At 33.1% G+C, this 14,538-nt stretch overlaps 1 long non-coding RNA gene across 1 annotated transcript; it reads right to left on the bottom strand.

The window, feature by feature from the left end:
- Positions 1–765: 765 nt before the first annotated feature.
- On the bottom strand, positions 766–9,257 carry LOC147074257 (uncharacterized). Its single transcript, XR_015070275.1, has 3 exons — positions 9,129–9,257; positions 8,185–8,307; positions 766–960 (listed from the first exon to the last, which is right to left on the bottom strand). It is a non-coding gene; the product is annotated as an uncharacterized LOC147074257 (long non-coding RNA).
- Positions 9,258–14,538: the final 5,281 nt, after the last annotated feature.

Below are 14,538 nucleotides of genomic sequence, written 5' to 3'. Positions count from 1 at the left end.
GTTTATCCAGCACAAATCTTGCAATCGATTTTTAACTAACTTCCCGACTAGCTAGACATTTGAAACTTTTAGAATATATCAGAACACGATAACAATGCATTCTTTTAATACTTTTAGCCATCTTTAAGTAGAATTGAATTCATTTTCAGTTAATTTGGTTTTGTAAGAAAAATTATTTCGGAAGAAATCCGTAAAAAGTAAAACACTATTATTGGTTGCTCAGGGGGTCCTAGCAACTATATTATTAATATATACGTGCGTTACTATGGAAATCAATATGAAATGTCAAAATGACATTTCAGTATTCTATATTTATTCAGTATTTCTATCAAGTACAAAGTTTTTTGATCGTTTAAGATAGTCATGTCAAGTTTATATGATTCAACAGAAAATTTAAAAACGTATGTAAAAAGTTCTTTTTATCTTGTAATTATTTAAACTAGAAATGAGTCTTTTTAATGTTTTAGATGCATTTTGATTGGGTATTTAAAATGAAAGTTATTAGTAAAATGTATTAAATTGCAGTTTTTGCTAAAATTACTACTCTCACTCTTAGGAAGGGTGGAGATATTTTTATTTCCAAGGGTATTATTTTATATATTATGTATTATGTATAATTTGTATTGATTGTACGTCATATATTTTTATTGATTTAATTTACAATTAATTATAACAACTCTAACAAGATTACCAATTTTCAAAAAAAGCGAGAAAAGTTTGTAGGCCAGTGTTTTTATAATAATACGAACTTACTACAACACAAGTCGTCAGATGGCAGTCGAGTAGATAATTGTTTCTGGCACATTGCATTCTCATTTCCTATGGTACCAAGTTTCAGAAGTCCATGATTGAATGAGTAGCTTGGTAGTATGTGTAGAAAAAAACTCGATGTGTACCCTTGGAATATTGTCGTTGACTTTGACATCTTTTCAAAGAAGACAATCGCAGAGAATAGTACACCTGAAATATTATAAGGAGCAACAAATTGAATCCCTTCATATTAATGTTTTATATTATTATTTACAAATTTTATATATTACGAGCTGAAGTACCCGGCTTTGCACAGTGTCGCTTCGTGGATACATTTATCTTAGATATTTAAAAAATAATAAGTGATTATTTTTTAAATATTAAAATATCTGTGTAATACAATATGGCGATATGAAAATAATTCTAATTAGAGTAATAGGTCAAACAAAAGAACACTAAATTAAAATCGAATCCAAAATATGCAAACATTATTAATAGTATTAATGTGTAGTACAAAATTCAAAATTGGGTGGAACAAACAAACAACAAACTTTGTATTTTATATAATACCAATTAAGAAACCTTTGCGGGTTGCGCACAACAACTGACAAAAGTTTCATCGCAATCGGATGAATGATATAGGAATGCATACGAATAGAAGAAGAAGATGGTTTTTCTAATTCAGAAACCTTCGCAGGCGTGCGCACAACAACTGATCAAAATTTCACCGCAATCGAATGAATGGTATAAGAACGCATACGATTAGAATAAAAAGAAGAAGAAAATGGTTGTACCAATTAAGAAACCTTTGCGGGCGTGAGCACAACACCTGATTAAAATTTCATTGCAATCGGATGAATGGTATAGGAACGCATACAAATAGAAGAAGATAGAATAGAAGAAGAAGATGATTGTACTAATTCAGAAACCTTCGAGGGTGTTGGCACAACACTGACGAAAGTTTTCGAGTTTTTATTTCCCGAATATGACTTTAGCCAATCAAACCGCGCTGACGCCGTGCATCTCGCTCCCACATTCACGCTGGCTAACTCTAAAACAATCACACCCACTATCATATTTTTCGACCGTCCGGAGTCCTCTTTCGAATTATTTCGTCCTACTTATATTGTATTTAAAGTTACTATTGTTTTAATAGTGAATTCATCAAATTTGAAGAGATCAATCATAGCTGATACGTTACCAGTTCGCCCTGAACTTATATTAGAGTTATGGAAGTGAGTATTTTAACCTAAATAACTGAATTTTCAGGGCTCGGAATGGAACGGAACGCACCGGAGCGCCGTTCCGGCTCGTGAAATAAAATTATTGCTCCGTCTCGTGGAAAAAATATGTTGACCGTCTGAGCTAGATAGGTCATAGAATAGAAAATCTGACACACTTATTTTTATAAAATACACATACGATTTAATGACTATGTAAATATCTTCAGAAATTTTTTCGAGCGCTCCGGTTCGTAAACTTTTCCATTTCGAGCGCTGATTTCTTTCTGATAAATAGACACAGAATCCCAACGGTTATATGAATTCTACAGTGTAACCCGGCAACTACTGTGACGAAAAAAAAATTATTATTTCAATTTATTATTATTCAAACATTGTTTGTCTTTATTTTACTTTTAATGTAGGTATTTCTACGAAAATAAAGGCGATGCTATTATTTATTTTAGAATGCGCTGATAGTTAATTTAATTTAATATGTATGTTAGTAACTATTTATTTGGTGAATATTATATACCTAGTGTCGTATGCATGAGATTTCCAAAAACCTTATAGGCTATATACTGCACGTTTGTATGCATGAGTACAAACGTAATTCGTTGTTTAGAGACGTCATCATGTGTCATTGTGTCCGTATAATGGCAATCTTATAAAATTTCATTCCCCGATCAATAATTTAAAATTTTGAAATTGTAAATGTGTCTGAAAGTGTGCGAACGGTACCATATAAATTTAATAATTATAAATGAATAATTATTATGAACTTTAAAATAAATAAGTTATCAGTTATTTTATCACATTTATTTCATAATTCTACTGTACGAAAGGATAAAGTATTGACAGTAAACATTTCCATTTGGTGGCAATACTGAATACATACATATTATTATGACTAACTTCACTTCAATTATGAGATGTCAAAACAGAATAAGAATAAATGACAGAAATGCAAATGGATGAAGATAATAATATGTAATGATCTCTATATAATATTATCATTTATACCAATCACCGTATGACACTTATGATGTATCCAGTGTATTTGAGAGTTGTGCCTTGTTTATTACAGTTATCTTACAATATTTAACTAGGTAGGTAGGTAACATAATATTTTGAAGAATACAGAATGCTTTCAATTGCATATTTTAATGCCAGATACAGCAGTAGGTACCTAACTATTTTTGCGGTCGTTTAGCGGAGATATTTTATCGTAATCTTACGAAAATCCATCTTATCTCTCCATGAGAAATATTGCGCTTTAAAAGAAATTTTATTTCATCATTATTTTCATACAATCAATACAACTGGATTCGAAACCCTTTTGCAAATAATGCTGAAAATTCTATAGAAGCGTTTTCCCTATAAATTCGAGAGGAATTGAGAAACGACGGGACGCTAAAACCGAACTTCGCCGATGTTCCATTGGCTATTTTCAGGATTTCGGTTAATAAAGAATATCCTCGGATTTCCGACAAGGCTATCGCAGTTCAGCTCCCATTTTATACGATATATCTAGGTGAGGAAAGTTTTTCAACTCAAGTTATAATTAAAAATAATAAGCAGTCTTGCTTGAAGGGTCTTGACCGACGGCTTCGGGTTACTCTTTCAAATATCAAGTCAAAATATATAAAACTTTTACGTTCATTGAAAAAAGCTAAGTTATCATATTTATTAGTTATTGATAATACAAATACATGGCAATCTGTACATTTAGTTCTTCGTCGTGTGTTATGTTGTTTGTATATTTAATTAATTATCAAATAAAAAAACATAAACTAATGTAATTATGGTGCATGCCCTCTACAAGGGGGAGCTGACAGGGCTCTCTGGGGGCCCAGGCTCAGGGGAGGCCGGCGTGGCAGGTCAACCAGATAAGTGAGATAAACACAAATTACAATTTTTCACGAAAAGTAAAAAAAGTCGCCTGCGGCGCTATTTCACTACGCTAGTATTATTATTTTAAAACATATGATTGTAAGATACAATTTATTATTATGTCAATACTCGACAAATAACAAAAATTGTTCTCGACCGACAGCTAACCATAATTCAAGTAGATGTATTAATAAATACAAAAAATCGCTAAACATACAATCAATACCAATATTTTTTCTCGAACACCATTTGAAAAACGCTATTTTAGAGTATCACTCTGTCTTTAATCTTAGCGATAGGTAGGGGGCCCGCCAAAGATCCTGGCCTGGGGTCCCTCTTCAGGATGTGTGGTCCATGTTTTGGTGTATAAATTGTTTTACGTGTGGTGTGCCGTAGAATTCTCGGAAGACCTTTGGTGTGCCGTGGATGAGAAAAGGTTGCGGAGCACTGCGCTATATGATGGAAAATCGGTTAAATAGCTTATAAAGAATTTGGGAATCTCATACATACGGCCCTTAGGATATAGGTACCTATCTACCTAATATTAGCAGCCAATTAATTTATACATGCTATTATTTTTTTGTGTTGTTATTCCTTACAATAGTAAATATATAATATTTATTTGGTGGTTTGTAATAAGTTTAATTGTTAATTATAGAAATATATAGATATATTATATAGAACAAATAATAAAAAAAAGTATTAATATAATTATTAGCAAGAACGAGTAAGTTACATCATAAACTATTAGAGAAATCCGTGACGTCGGTTAGTAATTGAAGTAGTAGGTACCTACTTTTATTTAATAAACAAAAACCGATCGCCAATAGTAGTTTGATTTGGAAGAACGCTGATGAGCAGGTATTAAAAGGCCAATAATTAAAGTTTGTCGTCATTAGTATGTAACCTCGTAGCATAAAGGATAATGCGCGGATTGGGGCGTAAACCCAGGAGATGCAGGTTCAAATTCTTGCCGGGTGTCTACTTTTTTCTAAAAGATTTTTTCTATTGGTTATAATATATTTTCTCAGAAGTGATTTTCAAAATGATGTAAGTACCTATGTTCAATAATTAGAATGGTACATTCTTAAATCTTGTGAATTATTCGTTGAATAAAATAAATAGTTAATAAAACTATTTTATTACTTATTCCGAAAAAAGCCGAAAAAGCAAATGCCGCATGTTATTATTATCTACGAACTTGGGTAATTACGATCATTAAGTAATTAAATAGTAAAAGTAATTATTAACAATTATCGTGTAAATATATATAACATTTGAGGTGCGTACTTTTTGACCACTCAGTAATCCGTGGGCCATGCAGCAATACGCTACGGTCTTAAATGCCGAACGTCCTTGTTTTGTCCCGAACATCCATTATTCTGAGAGAGCGCTAAAAATTTCCCGAATATCCACAACGAGTACTTGTAAATAAAACACATTTTCTGTGCATTTAATGATTTATACCAGTATATTATTCTTGAAATCTATTCTTAGATAATGTTGCAATCATACAGTGTAGAAAGAATGATTGATACATCTACTAATATTTAAATATACGACAATGAAACTGTTTTTCGTGTCCTGTAAAATTGACATTTGGGCTATTCGGGAAACAAATCGTGAACTTAGCGACGCTATGTAATGATAATTCCCCGTCTTTTCTCATCTCAGAAATTAACATGACATGATCATAACATAAAATACTATTGAACATACATAATTTTAAAAAACACTTCTGAGAAAATATATTATAACCAATAGAAAAAATCTTTTTGAAAAAGGTAAGACACCCCTGGCAGTGATGATTTTTTGAGTGAGTTTTTCAATATTATGTATGTTCAATAATTAGAATGGTACATTCTTAAATCTTGTAAATTATTCGTTGAATAAAAGAAATAGTTAATTATAAAATATTATATCATTGACGAGTTGCAGGCGCGCGCACACAAAGGGGGTTCGCTAGAACCGATTCCAGAAACGGCATTATACAATATGGGTTTTCAAATTTGAATGTTGCATCGTCCGTCCATTTATAAATTATTTTTCAATTTGGTAAATGTGTGCTTTATCGGTGAGAGATAAGCTATAAAACTAGAGTGTTGTGTATTTGTCAGAAGTAGGAAATGTGATGAAATCTCATCAATACTTAACGGCCCACATGCTCAGCGTAGGTCAAAATTGAGTTTTTATTGTATTTTCAGACCATGGTTGTAGATAATCTATTTATATAATTTTGAAGCCTTATTATCCTTTATATTTATTTTAAACATTTGATGACTGCATGAAGTATTTTTGTTACATAAAATAGTATTCTTTTAAACTTCTCGCTCTAATGTTTTAGAATATAGTCATATTTCAGTACATGAATGTGCAGTGGTGTTAAGATTTTTTACATTTATTAATTTTTAATCGCATTTATAAAACCATTAGTATAATTTATGACGAGATAATTTTAGTAAAATATTTACTATAAAAAATTATATTGATAATCTCTGTGATCCCAAATTTGACAAGAATTAGGCATTTTATTATTCAAAAAATCGGCAAGATTAACACATTTGAAGATAACTCTAAAGATACTCATTATAAGCTATGTTTTTGACCATTCAAGTGTGATAAACATCTTATGAGTAATGATTGCTTTATAATAATTATTGACCTAAGAATAAGGTAGTGTTTTATTTAAATAAAGCCATTTCTTTTGTCATTCCCCAGTGGTTAAGCTACAACATACAGCCGTAGCCATAAATTGACAAACTATAATTGAAGTAGGGAGTAAAATGATATTGACGCGCGTGTTTGAACATGTACCGTTTAAAAAAAAATAAAAAAAAATTTTGGTTAGGTATCTACATGTTCAAACACGCGCGTTAACATAATTTTACTCCCTACTTTAATTATAGTTTGTCAATTTATGGCTACGGCCGTATGCTGTAGCTTAATTACTGGGGAATGCCAAAAGAAATGGCGTATTTCAAAAAAACACTACCTTATTCTTAGGTCAATACTTATTATAAAGCAATCATTATTCGTAAGATTTTTATCACACTTGAATGATCAAAGACATAGCTTATAATGAATATCTTTAGAATTATCTTCAAATGTGTTAATCTTGCCCATTTTTTGAATAATAAAATGCCTAATTCTTGTCAAATTTGGGATCACAGAGATTATCAATATAATTTTTTATAGTAAATATTTTACTAAAATTATCTCGTCATAAATTATACTAATGGTTTTATAAATGCGATTAAAAATTAATAAATGTAAAAAATCTTAACACCACTGCACATTCATGTACTGAAATATGACTATATTCTAAAACATTAGAGCGAGAAGTTTAAAAGAATACTATTTTATGTAACAAAAATACTTCATGCAGTCATCAAATGTTTAAAATAAATATAAAGGATAATAAGGCTTCAAAATTATATAAATAGATTATCTACAACCATGGTCTGAAAATACAATAAAAACTCAATTTTGACCTACAACGAGCATGTCCCCCCATAAAGTGGCAATATTTAGTAATAAGTGTCTCAGGCGGTTGTTTCTACCAAGTAAACTTTCAAAAAATACACAAAATGGTAATACACCACTATTTGATACGAATACATCACCTTTAGGAGGCTCACGATCATAGTCCAGTGTGTAAAGCACTGGCCTTTCATCCGAGGGCTCTGAGTTTGATTTCCTTTGAGGTCACAGTTTATTTACATAATATATGATTTTCTCAAAGCCTGGGTATTTCATTGTTTTACTTCGACTACTAGGTACATACATAATTGTTTCTCTACATTACTGTCATTGGGTATCATGGCCATGGCCCCCACAAAGGGGGGCTGACAGTGCTCTAACCTGGGGGCTTGGCGTGTCGAGTCGACCAGATACACGCATCACAAATTCTCTTAACAGTAAAAAGAGTCGGCTGCGGCGGTATTTTCCTTCATAAATGTTATTATTTAAAATTATGTAGTTGTACGATACAATTTTTAATTGTGTATTGATACTCGAGAACTCCATAATTCAAATGGATGTTTTAAAATATACAAAATAAACATTAAATATACACTTTAATTTTACCGCTTAGGTACAGTGTACACCATTTGGAAAACGCTACTGCGGAGCATCACACTGCCTTCATCCTTAGCGATAGGTAGGGGGGGCCGCCAAAGATCATAGCCTGGGGGACCGCTTCAGGATGTGGGGGCCATGATCATGGCCTGTTGTAGTTTTATAAAGAATACATATTATATAAGATAATAATAATAATAATAATAATATAATAATAATAATATAATAATAATTAATTATTTACCAAACATGACGATCGATAAAAGGTTGATGTAGCCCATATCCAATGAGTTTGTGTACAGACTCAGCATGTACATGAACGTAAGTCCTGCCATAGAATGAACGGCCATGTGAACGAGCAATACACCTAGTAGGAGAATAAATATGGCATTATGGTTTGTTTTAAATTTTAATATCCTGCCTTACTTCTAAAAGAAATTTAATAAATTATGTTCCCGCAAAGCCTGACTGCATGCATGTACGCATCGAAGATCAATTTCTATATGAGGTGAATATTATCACTTAAACTCATTTTATAAATTATGATGAATTAGGTACACCTAGTAAACGTTGAATTCTTGAAAAAATGGTATTTTGGTATGTTAAAATGGTAAATACTTTTTCTTAAATAAACCCAGACCATGACCTTGCCATAGAAAATTTACTTTTCAAAGAATATACAGTAAACAGGTTAACATTTTTATTACCTCAATCATTATCACCATACATCATTTGAAAAAGGTACCTCGAAAAATACATAATATTAGAAAAAAACACCCAAGTGGTTTATATATATTTTTCTGGTATTCCAATAATGAGTGCTACATTCATAAATCTTATATAATATTATGCATTGAATAAAAAATAGTTTATTTAATAAATACTTTCTGCATGGTTTGCAGTCTTATGATGTAAATAAATCTTACTTTTAACAAAATTCTAGAAATGAATCTGCAGTTTCACATTTTGACAAAAGTCATTCTGAGGAGTAGTTAAATTAATACACATTTAGAATTTTATGGTTGTTCCCATTATGTTAAAGGCGCTTCGATACAATGAGTCTAACATTGTTTGACAACAAAATATTAATTTAACATTTTTAATTGTAACACGTATTGTTATACATAGCTCATAGTTCGCCGATAAGTATAATATGGCTACGTAATGACATATAACATTAATAATTACCCCATGTATCAGATATACTGAATATTCCATCAAAATCAGTAAGCCACATAAAATAAATAGTCGCACAGCTTAGAGAAACGCATATAGCAACATCATAGAGGAAAGTGGTGAACCAATAGAGAATTGGACTGGTTCCAGTCATCTGCTGCAGCGTTCTGAAAAACGACGTCCGTTCATTGATTGGGAAAGGCATGAACATGAATTGCATTAGAAATGCTCCTGAAAAAGAAAAAAAAGGACGATATTATAGGTACTAAAAAATAATTTAAACAGATTTTGGGTAATAACTTTCGTTAGTTTATGATAGGTACCTACTTAAAATGAGAACAGAGAGCTGGACCTCTTAACTCAGTGTAGGTATACAATAATACTTTTAAAATTTTTGAACCGCACCAAATGTTCCAACGCTTTAGCGTATTCATGAAAATGTACCTAGGTACTTTAAAATATAATTTTTGACCATTATTCGGGTGTAATAGTATAAGTATTATTAAGTACTTAAACTGGCAGTTCCAGAGTTTGGTTAGATATTTTGAAGAACGGGAACCAAACCCTGGAATAATTATTAGCGTTCCAAATTTTCTCTGAGAGAACTGTTAGTTAGGCCCAGTAGAATGTACAAGTGATTCTCCTATTTATTTATATTACTTGAGTCACCTATTTCCAAAATTTACCTTGTCCATTTTGTTTTGTTTTGAGATATTCACAAAAAACGAGTATGGAATCTCTACATAGAAAAAATAACCATTTTTTTCTTGGGCCATTGGGCGAGTGCTTTAGTATTTTAACTACAGAGCTTTTCCAATAAAACACTTGAAAGTTGTGCAGAACATGATATACTTTCTCGTATTGAGCAAAAGTTTCAAAATACTCACTCTGTAATAATGATGAATAATGAAAATTGTCACCAGACGGACAAGATGCATTTTGAAATTGAATGATATTTTTTCAACCGTTATACTGACTGCAAAAGACTAGTTTTAGAAATGTTTATAGAACATGTGTGTACCATTTTGAATATGGAATAAAATTGCATATTCAGTTCATTTTTGGTCAAAACTGGACAAGATGATTTTTGTAAATGGGCGACTCACTTATATTATTCCAGGACCAAGATATCAGTAGCAAAGGGTGGAAGTAGGCTGTTAAAATCTGACTTAAATAGTGCATCCTAATCTTTGTCAGTCATACGTATTTACTTTCATTTAACTAAGACTACAATTAATTGCAGGTAATATTGGTTAGTTTTGAAATTCAATTAAGCCCTGTGTCACGAACACGTTTAGTGTGCTTCTGAGAGGACACTCCCATAAGGAGTGGTACCATCCAATCGCTCGATCTGATCAAAATAGTCAATGTACCACCGGTTATAAAGTAATAGGCTTACGACCCCCGACAAAGACGAGCCATATATGATGTATGAGGAAGTCCTACAGTTGCCCCAGCAGGTCCCACTGCTCCTCAGGGTGAACTGTAGATGAGATAAGTCGGTCATAAGGACCATGAAGAGTGATGGTAAGAATGTAAATAACGACGGAGTAATAATAAAGTAGTAATTAAAATCCAATTAATAAGATGCAGTACGAAGATTATGTGTCCTAATTAAGATGGTAGCAATAGGTATATAATATTAGTAATAGATATTTTGCCATGTCAAATAAATATTTGATAGGTATATAAATATTAAAATAGCATAATACTGTATTGGACTTCGAGTAAATGTAATAATGTAATTAAGATAAATGGATCTAGTATTGTATAATTGCGATGATTAGGTACTGTCAGCGTGTGTAATTGTAAATCGACATTAGTATATAAATCTGTACCCATAATTAGAGTATAATGTTAACATAATTCGATCCGCGAAATTAAGCTAGATAATAATTAATCAATATTTTAATTAATTTAATTAGACGAGAATCGTTCTGGACCTGGGCTCCGTACATAGCATCTACATAGCATCTAAACCACTCACGAGGTACTGTATACCTCTGACTTCTAATTTTCATCACTCCCATATTAATACCATACGCGTAATCCACGCATCCCGCGCGCGATTGCCCCGCGGTTTTTATCGCGATTCATGTGTAACGTATGAGCGGCTTTGGCGCTGCGTTCGCCAGTCGGTAACCGGACAGTTGTCTCCCTTGCACAACTGGATCAATTCCCTATCCCGACCGCGACCGCAGCCGACCGGCTCATGTGTGGAGCTCCGTCCTTGTTGCGCAATTCATGACAGCCGCGAGATCTCCATACAAACACATTATTAATGATAGCTAGAGCTGCGCGTGTCCGATCAACATAAAATTTAAAATGGCGTACGCGTCTACGGGCCGCAAAGACTTCAGTTATTCCATAGTACGCGTAACCATAAAGGTTCGCGAGATATAGAGCTTAGGACAAGATGAATTTTAGCGCCTTAAATATAAGTTAATTAGATATAACATTCATATGTATACATAGAGAATAAGACCTAGTATTTTAATAATTTTAATTTTTATCATAAATGTACACGTAGCACGTGGGCGCCCTACTCATAGGTCCGAACTTGTGGCTCCCGCCACTCAGCCAGGGAGAGGCTTACATCGCAGGGTGCAAACTCATATGCTAGCCTGAACGGTGACGAGCAGATTGAGGTATCACACTCTTCGATGCGTTGAGTTTTCGCTTGGTTAATTAAAAACTAAAAGTACAATACAAGCTAAAAAACGCATTCATTGTAGGGAGAGCTAAGTGAAATATCGCTCTCAGCGGGATGCCGCGAAGGAGGATTTATGCCGGCGGCCCGCGCCTATCAAATACCGTTGATTTCAGCTCTCTCGCGACTTGCGGTTTCGCGGGGCAATCAATTAAGTCCAAATCTCATAGTGAAAATGATATGTGGATTTTTGACCCGTAGAACGCTCGCCCGAGGGGATGAAATCTCCCGATTCGAATAAAAACCCAGGATTTTTGAATTCTGTATCCAGTTTTTCACTGCCTCCAGGACCGGGTCCACGCTGGACGTCGGTCTAATATCTCATATATTTGTGCAAGTTCGCACAGGAGTTTGGGTCCACCCAACTCCCCCTTTCCTCCTGCGGGCTGAATACCTACAGTTGGACTCTAGCGTTTCGACGCGAGAAATCATTTATAAATACCTAACCGGGACTTATAAAAATTTCGCGAATAATTTTCGACATAAATACCTATCTGGTACTTTAACATTTTCGGTGCGAGAAATAATTTATAAATACCTAACCTGGACTTATAAAAATTTCGTGAATAATTTTCTGTCATAAATACCTATCCGGTACTTTAATATTTTTGGAACAAATTGTGAAATTTTCTTCTCGAATTAATATTTTTTTTTCGAGTGTTAATGTACTTTATCATTTGACGGATGACCGTATACTGCACTTCGAACAATTATGTGAATAATAGTAACTTTTGAACAATAATAATTATGATATGACGAACCATTGTGAACTTTTGTGAACTTTTGTGAACGTGAACAATATATGGACCTTCTGATTCCGACTATGAGTTTTATTCTGGTACCAACTACTACAAGACCTTGGCCTGTGACTCCTAGCATTGACAACCTTCACTTCCATACCCTTGGAACTAGCCGCGGCAGTGGAGGCCCCGTCACCTGCCTAATCCAACACATAATAGATATGGATAGAGGTAGGTTCCGAGACACCAAGTATTTATAAGAATACCTCTGCCATAATAAAGGTGAATGATGTAAAATCTGAAAAATTCCAAGTGCAAAAGAGGGTTCCCCAGGGCCGTATTTTTTCCGCAGATTTCTTCAATATCTATAGCGAGCATATTATGGGGAAAGAATTTTAGAATTGAGGAAGCGGTGTCACTGTCGGAGCTAAAAAGCTCTTCAATTTGAGATAAGCGGACGATACATTACTCATTGCAAAATTACACGAGGAAACAGCTGTCTTGCTTTATTGAGTCCAAAAAGAAAGTAAACTGATTTGTCCGGTAGATATGAAATGTGATGTGAAAACTAATAAGACGAGATGATATTTAAAAAAAAAAACAATGAAATTTATGTGTAAATGACTTTTTTACCTATGGTTAAGCCGAAGGACCACACAATAATGCCGATTAATGTTTTTTCATTATTTTTCAAGATATTATTTGAGTCATTGTCTGAGATGGGATGATTGTTAACGAAGATGGCCGGGCTGCTGTTTAGAGTGGGGATCATTTCTGCCGCCAGTATATTGGTGAGAGTGTTCACCGCAGTCGGCAGGGTGTGGTGCAGCGACGTTGAGTAGAAGCCATTGTATGTTTTGTTACTTAGAGACAGTGCAATCGGCATTCTCTTCCAGTAACTATCGATGTTTTCTTTGCCTTCTTCCACTATGGCTGAAATATTGAAATAATATTATTTCATACAATGACATTAATACACATTATCACACAACATTGACATTAGAAACACTGTTCTAACGCCATTACAATAAAGGTGATATTGCTATAAATTCCCGATGCGTGATATCGCATAATGGAAATTGCGAAATTTTGTCACATGACGTCTACCTATACATGTGCGAATGTCGCTATATGAATTTACTTGCTAGCTACTGTACTGAGTGCGTTGTCCATTAATAATGTCATTGATTTCATACCACAAAATTTATTGACGTTTTTAGAAGTTTTTAAGCAGTTGCGAAGGTTACCTCTTGAAGGTAGGTAGACTGTGATAGAGAACTGAAAACAAGTCCTAGGACAGCCGTATTTACAGTAGGTACTTGAATTTGAATTTTGTTCATCAATATTTTTTTTAACAAAAAATATTATATCTTACCTTTTTATAAGAAAAGACGACAAGCTCTAAAATAGATATTTTAAAAAAGTAATGCCCAACCCGCCTCTATCGCAATTCGAACTCGTTCTAGAAAATTGTGTTATTACGAGAGACGGACGCTTAGACCTCGGAACTACAGAACGAATCCAAAACATCTAAATAAATGTATACATATTATACAAAACTAAAAGCCTCAGGGTTTTGTTTTACACAAAAAGTTTCAAGTCACATGATAAAAATGACACTGGTATGACATTGTGTATGTGCTTTTACAATACATTATGTAATTGTTTGTATGTGTTTGTGCATGAAATATACCAAATTACTTGAAGCCTTTGTATGATTGTATTGGTTTCTGCTACATATTAGTTCCAATACTATTGGCCTAGTAGAAAAAGATACAATATGTCTGTCTAGCCGTAGTCAATTATTTATAATACATGTTTGACAAATAATTTTGTTTCTGTAGAATAGAAAATAATCAACATACATAATTTTGAAAACACTTCTGAAATAATTACAATGTTACATGTTTTTAAATTTTCTGTTGAATCATATAAACTTGACTTGACTAGGTTAAACGATCAAAAAAAGTTG

The sequence above is a fragment of the Rhyacophila brunnea genome, unplaced genomic scaffold (genome assembly GCF_057557595.1).
Source record: "Rhyacophila brunnea isolate RB1 unplaced genomic scaffold, BYU_Rbru_1.0 scaffold_16, whole genome shotgun sequence".
NCBI lineage: Eukaryota > Metazoa > Arthropoda > Insecta > Trichoptera > Rhyacophilidae > Rhyacophila > Rhyacophila brunnea.
The sequence above is the reverse complement of the archived record's forward strand: the minus strand, read 5'-3'. Positions and strand labels throughout refer to the sequence as shown.